The 16,082-nt window shown below is 41.3% G+C and overlaps 1 protein-coding gene across 1 annotated transcript in view; it reads left to right on the top strand.

Moving 5' to 3' along the window:
* Positions 1-9,917, top strand: part of BTC (betacellulin) — a 75,466-nt gene extending 65,549 nt beyond the window's left edge. The window contains exon 6 of the mRNA XM_082246013.1: positions 9,433-9,917. The gene's annotated coding sequence lies outside the window, so the exon portion shown is untranslated. The remainder of the gene's footprint in view (positions 1-9,432) is intronic.
* The last annotated feature ends 6,165 nt before the right edge of the window (positions 9,918-16,082 follow it).

Below are 16,082 nucleotides of genomic sequence, written 5' to 3' on the forward strand. Positions count from 1 at the left end.
AATAGATTTATAATTTGTTTTTTTGGGAATGTTATATAGTAGAAAGTGAAAAATATATATTTTTTCAGAATTGTCGCTCATTTTTTTGTTTATAGTGCAAAAAATAAAAATTGCACAGGTGATCAAATACCACCAAAAGAAAGCTCTGTTTGTGGGAAAAAAGGACATCATTTTATTTTGGTACAGCGTCACATGACTTCGCAATTGTCTGTTAAAATAACGCAGTGCCGAATTGCAAAAAATGGCCTGGTCATTAAGGGGCAAATCCTTCAGGTCCAGAAGTGGTTAAAGGGGTATGATAAATAAAAACTGGGCCTACTCAGCTGTGGGTCAGGAGTGCATTATGCACAGAATGCAGGAGCCTGGAGTGTGTAGCACAGAGTGCAGGGGTCACGAGTGCATAAAGCACAAAGAACAAGGGTTAAAAGTGCATAACTAAAACACAGATCCTCCACTTAAAAAACTTTTCGCTCCACAGTATAGACCCCCCCCCCCCCAAAGTCCACTTACCAGACCTCAGATACTGCATTAGGGCATATTGAGCCAAGGAGGAGCTTAGGACAAGCCTTGGCTCTATATAGCCAGGGCCATCTTACCAAATGGGCATGCTGGGCACTTGCCCGGGGGGGCCCCACCTGCCCAGTGACCCAGCCCCAGCCAAGCATTAGTCTTGATTCCCGTGTGCATCCCACCGCCAAACTTAGCAGGTGGCAAGCGCCTGTCGGCCCTGCGCTTCTGTCAGACCACGTGGGCCATGGAGGAGGAGCCCACAACTGCAGGAATGCCTGTCTGCCTCCACGGGAACAGGTACACACTCCCGTCCGTGTGTGTGTTCACCAGACCCAGCCACCGAACTTGGAAGCTGTCATTAGCCTGGCACTGCTGTACCAATAAATATAGCCTTATCGATAATATGCATTTTTATTCTCATGGGGGATTGTGTAGGCAGGGGTCCAGTGCACTGTATTGCTCAGGGCCCTTTAATGCTCTTAAGAAGGCACTGTACTGTATATAGCCACTGTGCCTGAGATCTGAACAAGCCAGCACTGCAGTGCCAAAACTTTGAAAACAAAACTCATGGCAAGCGGGGCGCAGTACGCGTCCGCTACATGGGATTGTGGCTGCCGAAATGTTAAGTTAATAAAGTTTAAAAAAAAAAAAATAAAAATTTTGAATAGGTCTTTAAGCCGCGCGCGGCGCTCACGGGGCTCTCAGGCGGGAGAAACGTGACTTTGCGTCATAAGGCTGACACGTGACCTTCTAGAACGTTCGGTCACGTGGTCAAATAGGCCTTTGTAAACGGCTGCGTGAGGGCTCCGGTCACAGTTGGTCGAGTACGGCTCAGCGAGCTCATCGAGCTATAATACAGAGCTATAATACTGAGCTCGCTCGCCGGAAAAGCCATGAAGACGATGATCCGAAGAGTCCTGGAGAAGGCAGCGGAAGACGGCGGAGAAGACTGGCTGAGGAGATGCCTCGGCCTGTCGGGCGAAGACTCCGGGGAAGAAGCGGTCGGGGCTCCGGCGAGAGAAGAAGAGGTGGACCCGGCGCCGGAGCAAGAAGGAAGACTGGAGGAAGCCCAGACATCGGAGCGGAGGCTGCCGGCGGGATCAAGACAAGATCAGATGCCGGAAGCGGAGGCAAGGGACCCTTCAAGTCTGAGGAGGATCCGGCTTCAAGCAAGCTGCGCGTCCGAGGGAGTCCGAAGTCTTCCATCAAGTCCACCAAGGAGTCGGCTTCAATCAAGCAGGAAGATACAGCGGAGCATCCCGCCCGCCCGGCCAGCAGCGGAGCCTGAGGAGTCCTTCCGGAGCCCGGAGGCGGAGGGTGCCGCTAGGACGGGTCGGCGCGGATGCAGAAGACCACAGAAGAAGAGAAGGTGGGCGTCACCTTCCCCGGCTCGGAGCAGCAGCAGGAGGGAGAGAGCGCAAGGAGGCGGCGCGGCTGGGCAGAGTGCATCCCCCCGGGTGAGTGCTGGCCGTGGGCGGCCCTCCAGTGAGGCTGGGTCAGTGTCAGGACCCAGGCCGCTGCAAGGGGATGTTGGAGTTCCCCCGGTGCTGCAGGAGGCCCCGCCCACCGCCCTCTCCGGATTGGAGGCCTTTAGGGAGCATCACTTGCCCATGCCTGCTGCTGTCCAGCCCTCTCAAGCTGGTGAGTTATCACAGCAGTTGCTGTCACAACTGTTGTCAGCCATTTCAAATATTAATGAGAAGTTAGCTGTAAATGTTCCTCAGGTACCTCCGGTGGCAAGAGTTTGGTCAGATCCAGTGGCTAGCAACTCTATATGCAATGTTGCTGATACTGTTGATACTACTCTTGCAAAGGAAGGATCAGTTCATAATATGCCTGCTACTTGTTACAAGGAAGCTTTACCATGTGAAATCTCTCCTTTGGGATTTCATTTGACCAATATAACTAAAGAAAAGTTATGGAGAGGTGAATTTATAGACTTATTCTCTTTACTACCTAATTCAAAATCTGAAAAAAGAGATGATTCTGATGACAGACGCAAATCTCCTCCTAAATCATTTTATAACTGGCTACAAGCCTTTTGTATATTTTCAGCAGTACTGGGGGAGAAACAGCCAGATAAGTGTAGTGGTTTATTTCAACACCTGGAGAACATCCTTGAGGCCTACAGAAATTTTGGAGGCTTCGGTTGGTTCTCATATGATGAGTCATTCCGCCAGAAGATGGCTGTTTATCCCAGCCTTAAATGGGGGATGAAAGATGTTGGCTTATGGCTGAACCTCATCTCTCCGCAGAAGCCAGTATTCACAAAACAACCAGGAACAGCACCTGTCAGCAGTACAGTCTCAGTTTATAAAAAAGGTGTATGCTAAGCCTTCAATGAATCTTCATGCAAATGGTCAACATCATGCCGTTACAGGCATGAATGTTCTTTTTGTTTCGGCAGCCATCCGGTTGTGAAGTGTTTTAAAAGATCTTTCACTCAATCTAAGGATAATCCCAAAGGCATCCACTCCAGTGAAACTGGAAAGAATGCACCAGTGGTTACTCCTGTATCCAAACAGGGAGAAAGCTTGTTGTTGGATGGTTTTGCTAACGGTTTCAAAATTCCTCGTTTTTTAGGTACTGGCTGTACGGCGGTAAGTAATTTAAAATCAGTTATGACACATAGAGGTTGTTCGGGAGAAATTGTTAAAGGAGATCTCAGCTGGAAGGATTGCAGGTCCTTTTCTTTCTCCACCTTTTAAGGATTTTAGGGTTTCACCTTTGGGATTGGTACCAAAAAAGGAGCCAAACTCCTATCGCTTGATCCATCATTTATCCTTTCCCAAAGGTGATTCCTTGAACGATGAAATTAATCCCGAATTGGCTACAGTTACATATGCCACTTTTGATGAGGCTATTCATTTGATTAGAAGATTTGGTCAAGGGGCATTGTTAGCTAAATCAGATATCCAGTCTGCATTTAGGTTCCTGTCCATCTCTTCTGAGTCATTCAATTCTTTAGGTTTTTGCTTTGAAGAATTGTTCTTTTATGACATGTGTCTTACGATGGGATGTTCGTTGTCCTGTGGATACTTTGAAACATTTGCAAAATTCCTACAGTGGGTGGTTGTTTGTGAGTCTGGATTTGATGGGATTATCCACTATCTGGATGACTTCCTTTTTGTCGGTCCTCCAGATTCTCCAATATGTTTTTGGATGTTGCAGCTGTTTTTGAGGATTATGCAGGGCTTCGGAGTTCCGATTGCGCAAGAAAAGACATGTCTTCCTTCCACTAGGGTGGAGTTTTTAGGTATAGGCATTGATACCGAGAGATTACAGTTCCAAATTCCAGCAGATAAGATATCCCGTTTGTTATCAACAATATCTAACTTTCTCCGTAGAAAAAAAATTTTGCTTAAAGAAATTCAATCTTTTCTTGGTTTGTTAGCCTTTGCGTCTAGAGTCATGCCGGTTGGCAGGATTTTTTCTAGACGAATGGCATTAGCAACCTCGGGTTTAAAATCACCGTTTTCCCATATTAGGGTTTCGGCTGATATTAAAGCAGACCTGTTAGTGTGGTCTCAATTTTTATTGGACTTTAATGGCATGTCTTTTTTCCAGGATGATTTTGTCTTCTCAGCAGATATGGAGCTGTTCACAGATGCAGCAGGATCACGAGGTTTTGCGGCCATTTGGAAGACACACTGGTGCTGTGGTTCCTGGCCGCCGGCGTGGTTTGTTAACAAAATTACAAAAAATATTGTTCTTTTTGAACTGTTTCCAATCCTGGTAGCATTTGAGCTTTGGGGTTCTCAATTTTCTAATAGGCGGATTTTGATCCATTCTGATAACAAAGGGGTTATCTTCGCTGTGAACTGTCTAGCTTCTAAATCAATATTGGTTATTAAATTGCTGTGACATTTTGTTTTACTCTGCCTAAAACTTAACATCTGGGTAAAAGCTAGGCATGTCCAAGGAAAAGATAATGTTATAGCTGACGCGTTATCTCGTTTCCAGATGACGCGTTTCCGTCAGCTCTTACCAGAAGCGGACCCGGAAGGGTTTGTGTGCCCGAGTCACCTTTGGGAATTGATCTAACTCTAATCTCTAATGCAATTAAAAAATCCATTGCACCAAAAACATGGATTGATTATTCAATGGCATGGAAAAGGTGGTTGGATTTCAATGATAACATTGGACTGTCAGTTTTCTCCCTGTCAGAGCAGACAATTTTAGCTTTTCTTTGCACACTTTTTCAATCTGGGCATTCGTATAGTCACATAAATAAAATTTTGGCGGGTGTGTCGTTTTTCTTTAAACTTTATAATTTTCCTGCATGTAACACTTACTTTACTGTACGTCAAGCCTTAAAGGGCTATAAATTGGGAAATCTCAGACCAGATGCTCGTAGGCCGATAACGGTGGACATTCTAAGGAAGGTTTGTCTTGCAACTTCTATGGTTTGTTCATCTGATTACGAGGCACTACTGTTCCATACAGCTTTTATTTTAATGTTTTTTGGTGCATTACATATTTCGGAGCTGTTACCTGACAATAAGTTAGGCCTTTCTGGTCTGGGTTTTCCAGAAGTTGTTCTTTCAGATACATGTGCAAATATTTTTATTAGTAGTTCAAAAACAGATGTTTCTGGTAGGGGTCAATGGCTCAGCTTGCAGGCTTGTGGCGACTCCATTATTTGTCCAGTTATTATCCTGACAAAATATCTTTCCAAAAGGCCTTCTGTTAATGGTAATTTTTTGGTTCATATTAATGGGGTCCCTTTGACTAAATTTCAATTGTCAGCAGTTTTCAAGCGCTGTTTATCAATTCTTGGTCTAGCTCAATTCAAATTTTCATCCCATTCCTTCCGTATTGGAGCCGCCACAGAGGCTGCTAGGTTGGGTCTTGATGTTTCTCTCATTAAGCGTTTGGGTAGATGGGACTCTCATAGGTTTGGCCTGTATATCCGACCTAATTTATCTCTTTAAATCCTCTCAGGTTCTAGGCAGTGCATTTGGATCGTTGGACACTCATTTATTTATTGGGCCCATAAGAGAGCGAGCCAACGGTGCTATACAGCTAATTTATCTTTACCTTCTTCATCATTTAAGATTCTTTGGATGGGCGTGAGAGGTCTACAATGGTCTAGTCTTTTTACACATATTTCTAGGTTATCTCAGCTGTGGCCTTCACCTTCGTTGATAATTATTAATTTGGGTGGTAATGATGTCGGTAAACTTAAAACGTTAGAGTTGATGCTAATGATAAAGCGTGATTTGGTTTTATTAAAATCTTTATTTCCTGGTGTTTCTGTGGTATTCTCAGAAATGGTGCCTCGATTGATATGGTTGGCAATTGCAAAATTCGCTCCATCGGTTAGTATTTTTTCGTATCGTCACGTGGACCTCGAAGGCGGTTTTTCGAGTTTATACAGACAAGACGGCGTTCACTTGTCGGAAGTTGGCCTCGATTTTTTTAATTTAGGCTTACAGAATATGATTGAATTGGCCGCGGTGCTGGGTTAGGCCGCATTTTGTTTGCAACAAAATACAGCTGGTGGGGACTTCTGATTTATTTATTTATTTATTGATTTGCTTGAGTTTTTTATGACTGAGCGATAATTTTATTTACATATTTATTTGGATTTTGGATTATTCAATATTTATTCATATTTTGATTAATAAAGATATTTGAGTATTTATTTATTTATTAAATTATTTATTTATTAAATTATTTATTTATTTATTTTATGCCAATAAAAGTGCCTCGGCCATTTTAATTACCATTGAATTGTGTTGGTTTTTATTTATTGGTTATATTTATATGATAAGTGCAGTCTACATTCCCATGGCAAGCGGGGCGCAGTACGCGCCCGCTACATGGGATTGTGGCTGCCGAAATGTTAAGTTAATAAAGTTTTTTCAAAAAAAAAAAAAATTTTGAATAGGTCTTTAAGCCGCGCGGCGCTCACGGGGCTCTCAGGCGGAAGAAACGTGACTTCGCGTCATAACGCTGACACGTGACCTTCTAGAACGTTCGGTCACGTGGTCAAATAGGCCTTTACAAACGGCTGCGTGAGGGCTCCGGGCACAGTTGGTCGAGTACGGCGCAGCGAGCTCCCTTCCCCCCCACCCGTCGTTGCACTTTTATGTGGCTTGTCACTCTCATTATGAGGGGGGACTTCTGATTGATTTATTTATTTATTTACGTATTTATTTATTTATTGATTCGCTTGAGTTTTTTATGACTGAGCGATAATTTTATTTACATATTTATTTGGATTTTGGATTATTCAATATTTATTCGTATTTTGATTAATAAAGATATTTGAGTATTTATTTATTAAATTATTTATTTATTAAATTATTTATTTATTTATTTTATGCCAATAAAAGTGCCTCGGCCATTTTAATTACCAATGAATTGTGTTGGTTTTTATTTATTGGTTATATTTATATGATAAGTGCAGTCTACATTCCCATGGCAAGCGGGGCGCAGTACGCGCCCGCTACATGGGATTGTGGCTGCCGAAATGTTAAGTTAATAAAGTTTTTTCAAAAAAAAAAAAAAATTTTGAATAGGTCTTTAAGCCGGGCGGCGCTCACGGGGCTCTCAGGCGGAAGAAACGTGACTTCGCGTCATAACGCTGACACGTGACCTTCTAGAACGTTCGGTCACGTGGTCAAATAGGCCTTTACAAACGGCTGCGTGAGGGCTCCGGGCACAGTTGGTCGAGTACGGCGCAGCGAGCTCCCCTCCCCCCCACCCGTCGTTGCACTTTTATGTGGCTTGTCACTCTCATTATGAGGGGGGACTTCTGATTGATTTATTTATTTATTTACGTATTTATTTATTTATTGATTCGCTTGAGTTTTTTATGACTGAGCGATAATTTTATTTACATATTTATTTGGATTTTGGATTATTCAATATTTATTCGTATTTTGATTAATAAAGATATTTGAGTATTTATATATTTATTCAACTATTTATTCATTAAATTATTTATTTATTTATTTTATGCCAATAAAAGTGCCGCGGCCATTTTAATTACCAATGAATTGTGTTGGTTTTTATTTATTGGTTATATTTATATGATAAGTGCAATCTACATTCCCAAGACCTGGAGCATCCTACAAGAGATGTTCAAGCTTGGTGCTAGCAATTCCCCTGCACTGCACTGGGACGCTTGAGGGGTTGATGCTGGAGGGGACCTATTTTTGGATGGCAATCTATTGTTGCTGGTGGAGGATCTTTTCATACTGTGGGTTAATTGTTGCTGGAAGGGATCTACTGTTTGGGGAGGGGGTCTACTGTTGCTGGCTGCTAGAGAGTCTATTGATGCTGGCTGCTGGGAGATCTTTTGCTGCTGCTGGGGGTCTATTGCTGCTGGGGGGTATATTGCTGTTGGCTGTGGGGGATCGATTTTATTGCTTTTCTTGTTATCATAACCAAATTCCATACATTCCACTACAAAATTATACTTGGTTCTATATTCTCTAAAAGGGGCTGTACTGGAAGCTGAGTAGGGGGTGGATTCAGGTGTCGGTGCTCAGAGGTGGAACCAAGGGTTAGTGCTCAAAGGTGGGTACCTTTTCTCTGAGAAAAAAAGCCCTGATCTACAGAAATGTGTACATTGACAAAGTTAAGGGCAAAAATATAAAATCACTTTAAAGAAGAGGGTCTCAAACTAGTGTTGCGAAACTAGTTCCATCATGCCTCTGCCATGGGAGTCATGCTTGTAATGGTCAGCCTTGCAATGCCTCATGGGAATTGTAGTTCTGCAACAGCTGGAGGGCCGTCAGTTTGAGACCACTGCTTTAAAGTGTTCCTAAACCCACAACAGTAAAATCAGTCTGTACATGGACTAAAGCATGTTAGTTATACTCGCTGTGGAACCTAAGGGATTAATCCTCTGCATTGTGTAAAAAGGCTGTTTGATCCTGTCTTCTCTGTTCCTAACCTTCTTCCACTGTCCCCAAATCATCTCCTGATAGAACAGAGCATTGGAGGCAAGCTGCACATGCTCAGTTTGGTGTGTATTGCTAGAGAGTTTTTTCTTTCTTGGGAGAGTGCATGTGATCAGCACAGGGCCAATCAGCACTGTCCAGGCAGAAGGTCAGGAGTCCTGCAGCCTCTGTTAGAGGTCACAGAGGAGTTTATTGTTACATATAAAAAAAAATGAAGACTGTAGTCCACAGCTACTTTTCATAGTACAGTGTGCTGTGTACTAGTCGTGGTAGTGGGGTCTGTACTGCAGGAGGCAAAGAGTGGCTAGGAACAGCCATGGTGCTGATTTTCAAGTAGAAATTTACCTATAACAACTTGATATAAAATAGGTCTTTAGCAAGGAACATCATTTCACATTATTAATTATGCTACCAAAATGAGTGCATGCTTTATATTGCCTCCAGCATTGCTCCTGTTTCTTCTTCTTGGGGGGCAACCATTTTGCTGAAGCCCAGAGCCCCTAAACAGCAGCAAATCATTAGGGGGAACTAAACCGATTCATTTTAACGGTTTCAAAAAAATTACATTCCTGGAATGCTGGGATTACAGGTTACATTCCTGGAATGCTGGGATTGGTAACAGTCACATTTGCTTGTGTCCTCAACCAAACTGTCAAACCATCATATGGCTGCTGTCATAACTGATCACATGTGTAGCACCATGGCAGTTGCAGATCAAACGGAAGCAGATTCCTTGGCTGTAAAGAATAAGAGTTTATGTCTGCTCTAAGGATGGAAGCTTCTACAAATTAGGCAGTGCCTAAAAATGGAGAGCAACTGAGCATGTGCAGAGTGAGACAATGTATTACTGTATTTTAAACAGTATATGCACTTATTTTAAATGTTTTACATAGCTATACCTGCAGACAGGGACAGCCTGAAGTCATCTAGCATTTTCTGATTACATTTCTACTTTAACTCTTCGTGATTAACACTAAATATCTCTTTTATGATTTTATCTGTGCAGGTTACAATGGAGCGACCTGCAGGCAGGTTTAATGCTGCTGTTACAGAAGAGAATAGGCTCTGCCATTGGAAAAAATGTGGAAGACCATGCATGTAAAACAGAAAGACTGTAAATCCAGTGGCTGCGACCAGGATTGGGTGTTAATGATTTAGTATGAAAAATGTTGTTCTAAGCACAAGGTATCATCATCCAGAACCCCTCTTGTTGGTTCTGTGTTGTCCGACTGAGCCCAATCAATGAGGTTTTGTAATATTTATTTTGGCAGATATGACTGATTTGTGGAAATTGTTAAACTGATCAGTTTCTCTGGTTAGCTTTAAGCTGCTCATTGACTTTAGAATGTGGTTTATCTCACTTGACTGTAGTTCCCTATATACTTGCAAGCTCAGTGCAGCCAAATGATTTCTATTGGAGATCACTGTGACCAATTACAGCAAAACACAGATGTAAACACACTACTGTTTACATTGGAGAGCCCTCCCCTTCCTCTTCCTCTTGGAGGAAAAGGGGGAGAGATTGAATGAATGTAAAAAGGATTAATTGAATTTTTTACTATTCATTCATTAGTAGAAGATCACAGGCAGAAGTACACTATGTGCACAATTAACAGGCAAGTTGTATTTTTGAGGATTACTTTTAATATTGAACAACTACAGTGCTCTCTGTCAATCCAAGATTTTAATAAACCTTAAACCTGAATATTTAAGAAAGCAAAAGTGAGGTTTTGGCTTTCTTAGAATAATAATCTATGTGTGCACAATTATTGGGCAACTATTAGCGTGCAAAATTATGCAACTAAATGAAAAATGTCCCATCTTACTTGTTTATTTTCATCTGTTAAAGTAAGAATATTAAACAAACAACTAAAAATGTACAAATAAACATTTCTGACATAAAAAAAATAAAAATAAGTAACCAATATAGCCCCCTTCTTTTCAAAGACAGTCATAAATAAGCCTTCCATTCCTGGAGTCTGTGAGTTTCTTGATCTGTTGACGATCAACTTTTTGTGCAACAACAACCACAGCCTCCCAGACACTGTTCAGAGGGGTGTTCTGTTTTCCTTCACCGTAAATCTCCCATTTAAGAAGGGCCCACCTCAGTAGGGTTTAGGTCAGGTGAGGAAGGAGGCTATGTCATTATTCTTTCATCTTTAAGGCCTTTACTGGCTAGCCACGCAGTGGAGTACTTTGATGCTTGCGATGGAGCATTGTCCTGCATAAATATCATGGCCTTCTTGAAAGATGCAAACTTTTTCCTGTACCACTGCTTGAAGAAAGTGTCTTCTAAAAACTGGCAGTAGGTTTGGGAGTTGTTTTTGAGTCCATCTTCAACCTGAAAAGGTCCAACTAGCTCATCTTTAGGAATACCAGCCCATACCAGTACCCCAACTTCACCTTGCTGGCGTCTGAGTCAAAGTGGAGCTCTGTGCCCGTTACTGATCCAGCCACAGGCCCATCCATTTGGTCTGTCAAGAGGCACTCTCATCTCATCAGTCCATAAAACCTTTGAAAAATTTGTCTTCAGATATTTAAAAATTTTCTAGCAAGAGTGGTGGTCGGATTTCAGCCTTCCTTACCTTGGACATGTCTCTGAGCACTGAACACTTTGTACATCTGGGCATCCAGGTAGGTTGGTTCTGGAATATGACAGCACTGGAGGATAATGGGTTCCTGGTAGCTTCACGTTTGATTTTTCTCAAATCTTTGCCAGTTAATTTGCATCTTTTATTCTCTCAACACCTTTCTTGTGACCCTGTTGACTATTTTCAACAAAACGTTTGATGGTTCTGTGATCACACTCCAATATTGAAGGCTAAATTCACACCTGAGCGTAGCGTTTTCGCGCTGTTTTTACTGCGATTTTTACCACGATTTACAGGCGTTTTTACAGACGTTTTTTGTGCAGGCATTTATAGATTAAATAGAGACCAATGGAAAACGCCTGTAATCTGCCCAAAAAGAAGCTCATGTACTTTTTTGAGCGTTGGGCGTTTTGCTCACAGCGTCAAAACGCTCAGATGTGAACAGGGGCCATTGAAATAAATAGGATTTGTCTTGTTGGGCGTTTTGAGAGCTGATCCTAGAGCAGAAAAACTCCCCAAAAATGCCCCAAAACGCCTACATGTGAATGGAGCCTTAGTGCTGCATCCCTCTGAAAGACTTTTTACAATTTTTGACGTTTCAGAGTCAGTTACATTTTTTGTTTTGGCCCATTTTGCCTGAAAAAAAGAAGCTGCCTAATAATTATGCACATCTTGGTATAGGATAGGGTGTTGATCTCCTTAGATCACAGTCTCCCTCATTACACAAATACACATCACCTGATATGCTTAAATCCAATAAGCATTCAAGTTTATACAGCTTGGAGTTGGACAATATGCAAAAATGATGATTTTGTCAAAATACTTACTTGCCCAATTATTGTGCACACTGTGCAGATTAGAAAGGTATTCATTCAAATCCATCCGGTCACTGCCAGGTTAGTAACCTCTTATTAACCCTGTCACCTCCCTTTATATTGCACATTAACCCCCTTATCTCATACCACTGTATATGACCTGTACATTAACCCTTTCACCTCCTCCACCCTCTGTATATGACCTGTACACTGTGTGTGACCTGCAGGAATGAGCGCATGCAGTCTGCTCTCCCTCATCGTCAACGCTGAGGTCAGCTGCTGCTGCAAAAGAGTCCACTGCAAATGCACAGGTTAGGAGCGAAGTTGAGAGTTTGTTCCTGCATTGCAGTGGGTGTTCCAATGGGTATCTTGCCTAGGCAGCACGGAATTGGCCATCAGGTTAGGAGCTTTTCACACAGGCTTAAAAGGCAAAGCATAGACTACAGGTATTCTGTTGACAAGAAGCTTCTTTTGCACAATCTGCATAGTGGATTTTGATTTAGTGGGGATGCTTGAATGCATGGGTCATTTTAGTGGAAATGTGAAGTCAAACATTTATGTAGGAGTACAATGAAATAAAAACAGCAAGCAGGCGTCAGGCCCTGTTGTACAGCTTATGACACTGATGGGGTATTGGCACATTGTAAATTCCAGTGTACACAAGCTCTTAGTAAATTGTTGTGCGTTTTGGTATAAAATTTGACTATTGTTAATTTATTACTAAAAGGCGATGTCTGAACTATCAATAGAATTATGACGCAGTGCCTCCAGCCGATTACGGCAAATAATTTAATAACTAAGAAAAACCCAATCAATTTTGTTCAGACCTCCAATAATATACCACAACAATTTTCCTGAGCCCTTGGCGCTTACGGTGAATTCTTACCAATATATAAATATCTCCCAATTAAATCAATAAATATAATTTATTAAGATACGAGTATAATTATATATTTACATACAAAACTAAATTTACTGGTGATTAATATTCCACACACAATATCAAAATACGTTGCACAGATACAATGTGATTAGAATTAAATTTTTTTTTTAAACCAGACACAGAATTAAATATAACCCGATAAAAGTAAAATTAACTGTGAATTAAAATATTAAAAACAAAATGCCTGACCACTCTTAAGGCAGTTTCTCACTTTCCGCGGCCGTAGGAAAGAAAGGAACTTATCTTAAAGAGTCACACCCTATTATACCCAACACACTTAAATTCAGCCTTAACTCTAGACAAACACTTGAAATTCATAAAATCAATTGATTCAGTGAAAAGAAAAATTAACATATAGAGTTGCTCTACCCAATGTAAATGACCATATATGTATAATTTCAGACAATGTCATACACTTCCTATTATCTTGGGAGTAAATGGGTTAAATTATTAAGTCTATCTCTCACCACTCCTTCCAAGGAAAATGTTCAAAGTAAAGTAGTTCGTCTCTCAGCAGGAGATCAGCCAATGGGCAGTGGTCAAAATGGCAGCAGTCTTTTCCTGTGTCCTTCCTTAGGCGTGTTTTTTAGGATTTTTTTTTTTTCAGAGTCCCTTGTTTTTCCCGCGGTCCTTATTTATATGATCAGAAACTATTGATTGAAATGACCACTCCCCAACCAATATTGACTGTTTCTTCAGTGGTGGTTTTCAGAAGTGGGCAGTGACTGGTCGATTGTCACCTGCCCATTGGTTAACAGTTAGTTGCATCATTGCAAATGGGATTGTCCTATAATGTGATGTGGGAGTTGCTATAAACCATATATGAATTATATTTTTGGGGATTTGGTGATTTCTGCTTTTTATAACATTTCAATATTTTGATTCAAGATTATGTTTTCTGCTGGTAGTGTCATTATTAATAGCTGTATTCATTTCCTGTAGGAATAATTCCATAATCCTTGTGTAATATTCTTTAAGTACAGGAGATTTATAGGGATATCTCATGCTAGTGTAGTTTATATCATCATTGAACATTATTTGTGATTTGGTGGGTGAGCCATCTCTATTGATGAATTATTCTTGTGAAACACTATCCCCTACATATAACAACAAAGTTCAATATATGGTGATAACTGGATACACACACCCACATGCACATACACACACAGATATATTAATACACGTGCGTGTACACACATACCCATACATGTACACACACATATCCACACACGCACATGTACATATGTACCATACACATATACATGCATATACCTACACACCTACACGCACATATATACATACATGTGTATACATATATATATATATACATATATATATATATATATATATATATATATATATATATATAAACATATCTACATACACAGATGTACACATCCTAGTCACCATTTTGTTGAAGAGGCTTATGTATTCAGCTGAGTCAATACTATTGCGTCTTAAGAAGAGTTAGTTTTCACCCTAGAACAATGGGGACCGACTATTGCTTTGTTTCTTCTGTTGAATAAGTTTCTTCTTCAAACTTTGATTTTCAGGTTTTTATCACCTTTCTTTGTACAAAACCTTGAGAATTGGGGACGTTTTTGTATGGCCAATTGTCTCTGACTAATTACACAAACCTGTCTGAATTTGCACTGTTGAAGGTTTGGTCAATACTATTGTGTGTGTGTGGCCAGTTTTTTTTTTTTTTTTTTTTTTTTTTACAGAGGTTGATGTGTCAGGCTGAGGTCAGTGTAAGTGTCGCAAGTATATTTCATCATTTAATATTTTCATATATCGATAACCTGACATATCCCCCTTTTTGATTTGCATGTATGTCAGCATCATACAGGGAAATCAACTGGTAGGCAGGTTATGGATCGTTATGGTACACTCCACTGACGAGTCTGTATTGCTTTCGAGTGTAGGGCGTACTATTCCTTGATTTCAGGGGATATGCTGAGGTTTAAAACATTTTTCGGTGTAGGTCCTTGGATCCATGCTGATGCAAACTTTTTGGGTGATGATTCGTTTGTCAGTCAAGATGAATCCGGGTGCTTCTTGGACAAGTATTCCCGATGAAGGTCCTGGTCGGGCGATGAGGCCGGCCTGGCCTGGTAGACATATCCATAGCAGGATACCCAGGATGCTCCACATAGCAGGACTCCAGGACATTCTCGTGGGTAGGTCTCTCCTTCGGGATATCTGGTCCTCCTTCCTTGAATGATCGCTGGCAGACAGGTTTCTGGTTGGACACATCAGATCATCATCAGGGCTTCCTGCTAGGGTCTGGTCGCAAGCACTTCCGATCACCAGTTTGGCTGTCATCTGGGGCATCATTATATACACACACTATAGTAGGTAAATAAACAGTTTTAGTATCAGATACATATATATAAAAATAGCCCTGTAAAGCAAAATGTGGATTCACCCTAATTCTTTTTCTGCCCTTATGATCTTTCCATCATCCAAGAGGAGTGCGCGGGTCAGTCTCCCAACAGCTGTAATTGTGATTTGGGATGGCAAGCACGCAATTGAATTATATGCACCCATCTCTCACTGATTTCACCATTCCGAGGGATGTGTAATTTATATGCCACGGGGGAAATCTTATCAGCTATGTTAAACGGACCTTTCCAAGATGGAAGGAATTTCCGTTCCTTGACCTGGTCTCTCGCAAAATTGTATAGGTAGACTTTGTCCCCAATCTCGTACTCCTTCTTGGTGGTTTTAAGGTCATAGTAGGTTTTAGCGCCAACTGCGGCTCTTTCAATGTTTCGCTGGGCAAAGGCAAAAGCATACTGTAAATGTTTTCGCAGATCCTCTATGTATTGGTGTGTTGTGGTGGCATTGACCAAATTGTGATCTGTAGTGCGGTACAATAAGTGCTGGGGCAATACCATCTGCCTTCCGGTCATGAGTTCGAAAGGGGACATTTTTGTGACCGTACTCGGAGTTGCCCTTAAGGCCATCAAGACTAGGGGAAGTTTGACATCCCAGTCTTTGCCTGTCTCCTTAACAAATTTCTTTAGGATGTTGACAATTGTCTGATTGTACCGTTCTACTCCACCACTAGAGGAGGGCCGATATGCGATATGCAATTTCCTTTTCACGCCCAATATTTTCCACAGTTTGGTCATCACTTCACTAGTGAAATGTGAACCCCTATCAGATTCTATCCTCTGGGGTAGACCAAACCGTGAAAAAATGTGATTAATTAATAAGGCAGCGCATGTATCAGAGCTATTGTTTGGCGCTGGAATACATTCAACATACTTGGTAAATAAACATGTAATGGTTAACATATACC

Source organism: Pelophylax lessonae (genome assembly GCF_965119305.1).
Source record: "Pelophylax lessonae genome assembly, chromosome: 1".
Classification (NCBI taxonomy): Eukaryota; Metazoa; Chordata; class Amphibia; order Anura; family Ranidae; genus Pelophylax; species Pelophylax lessonae.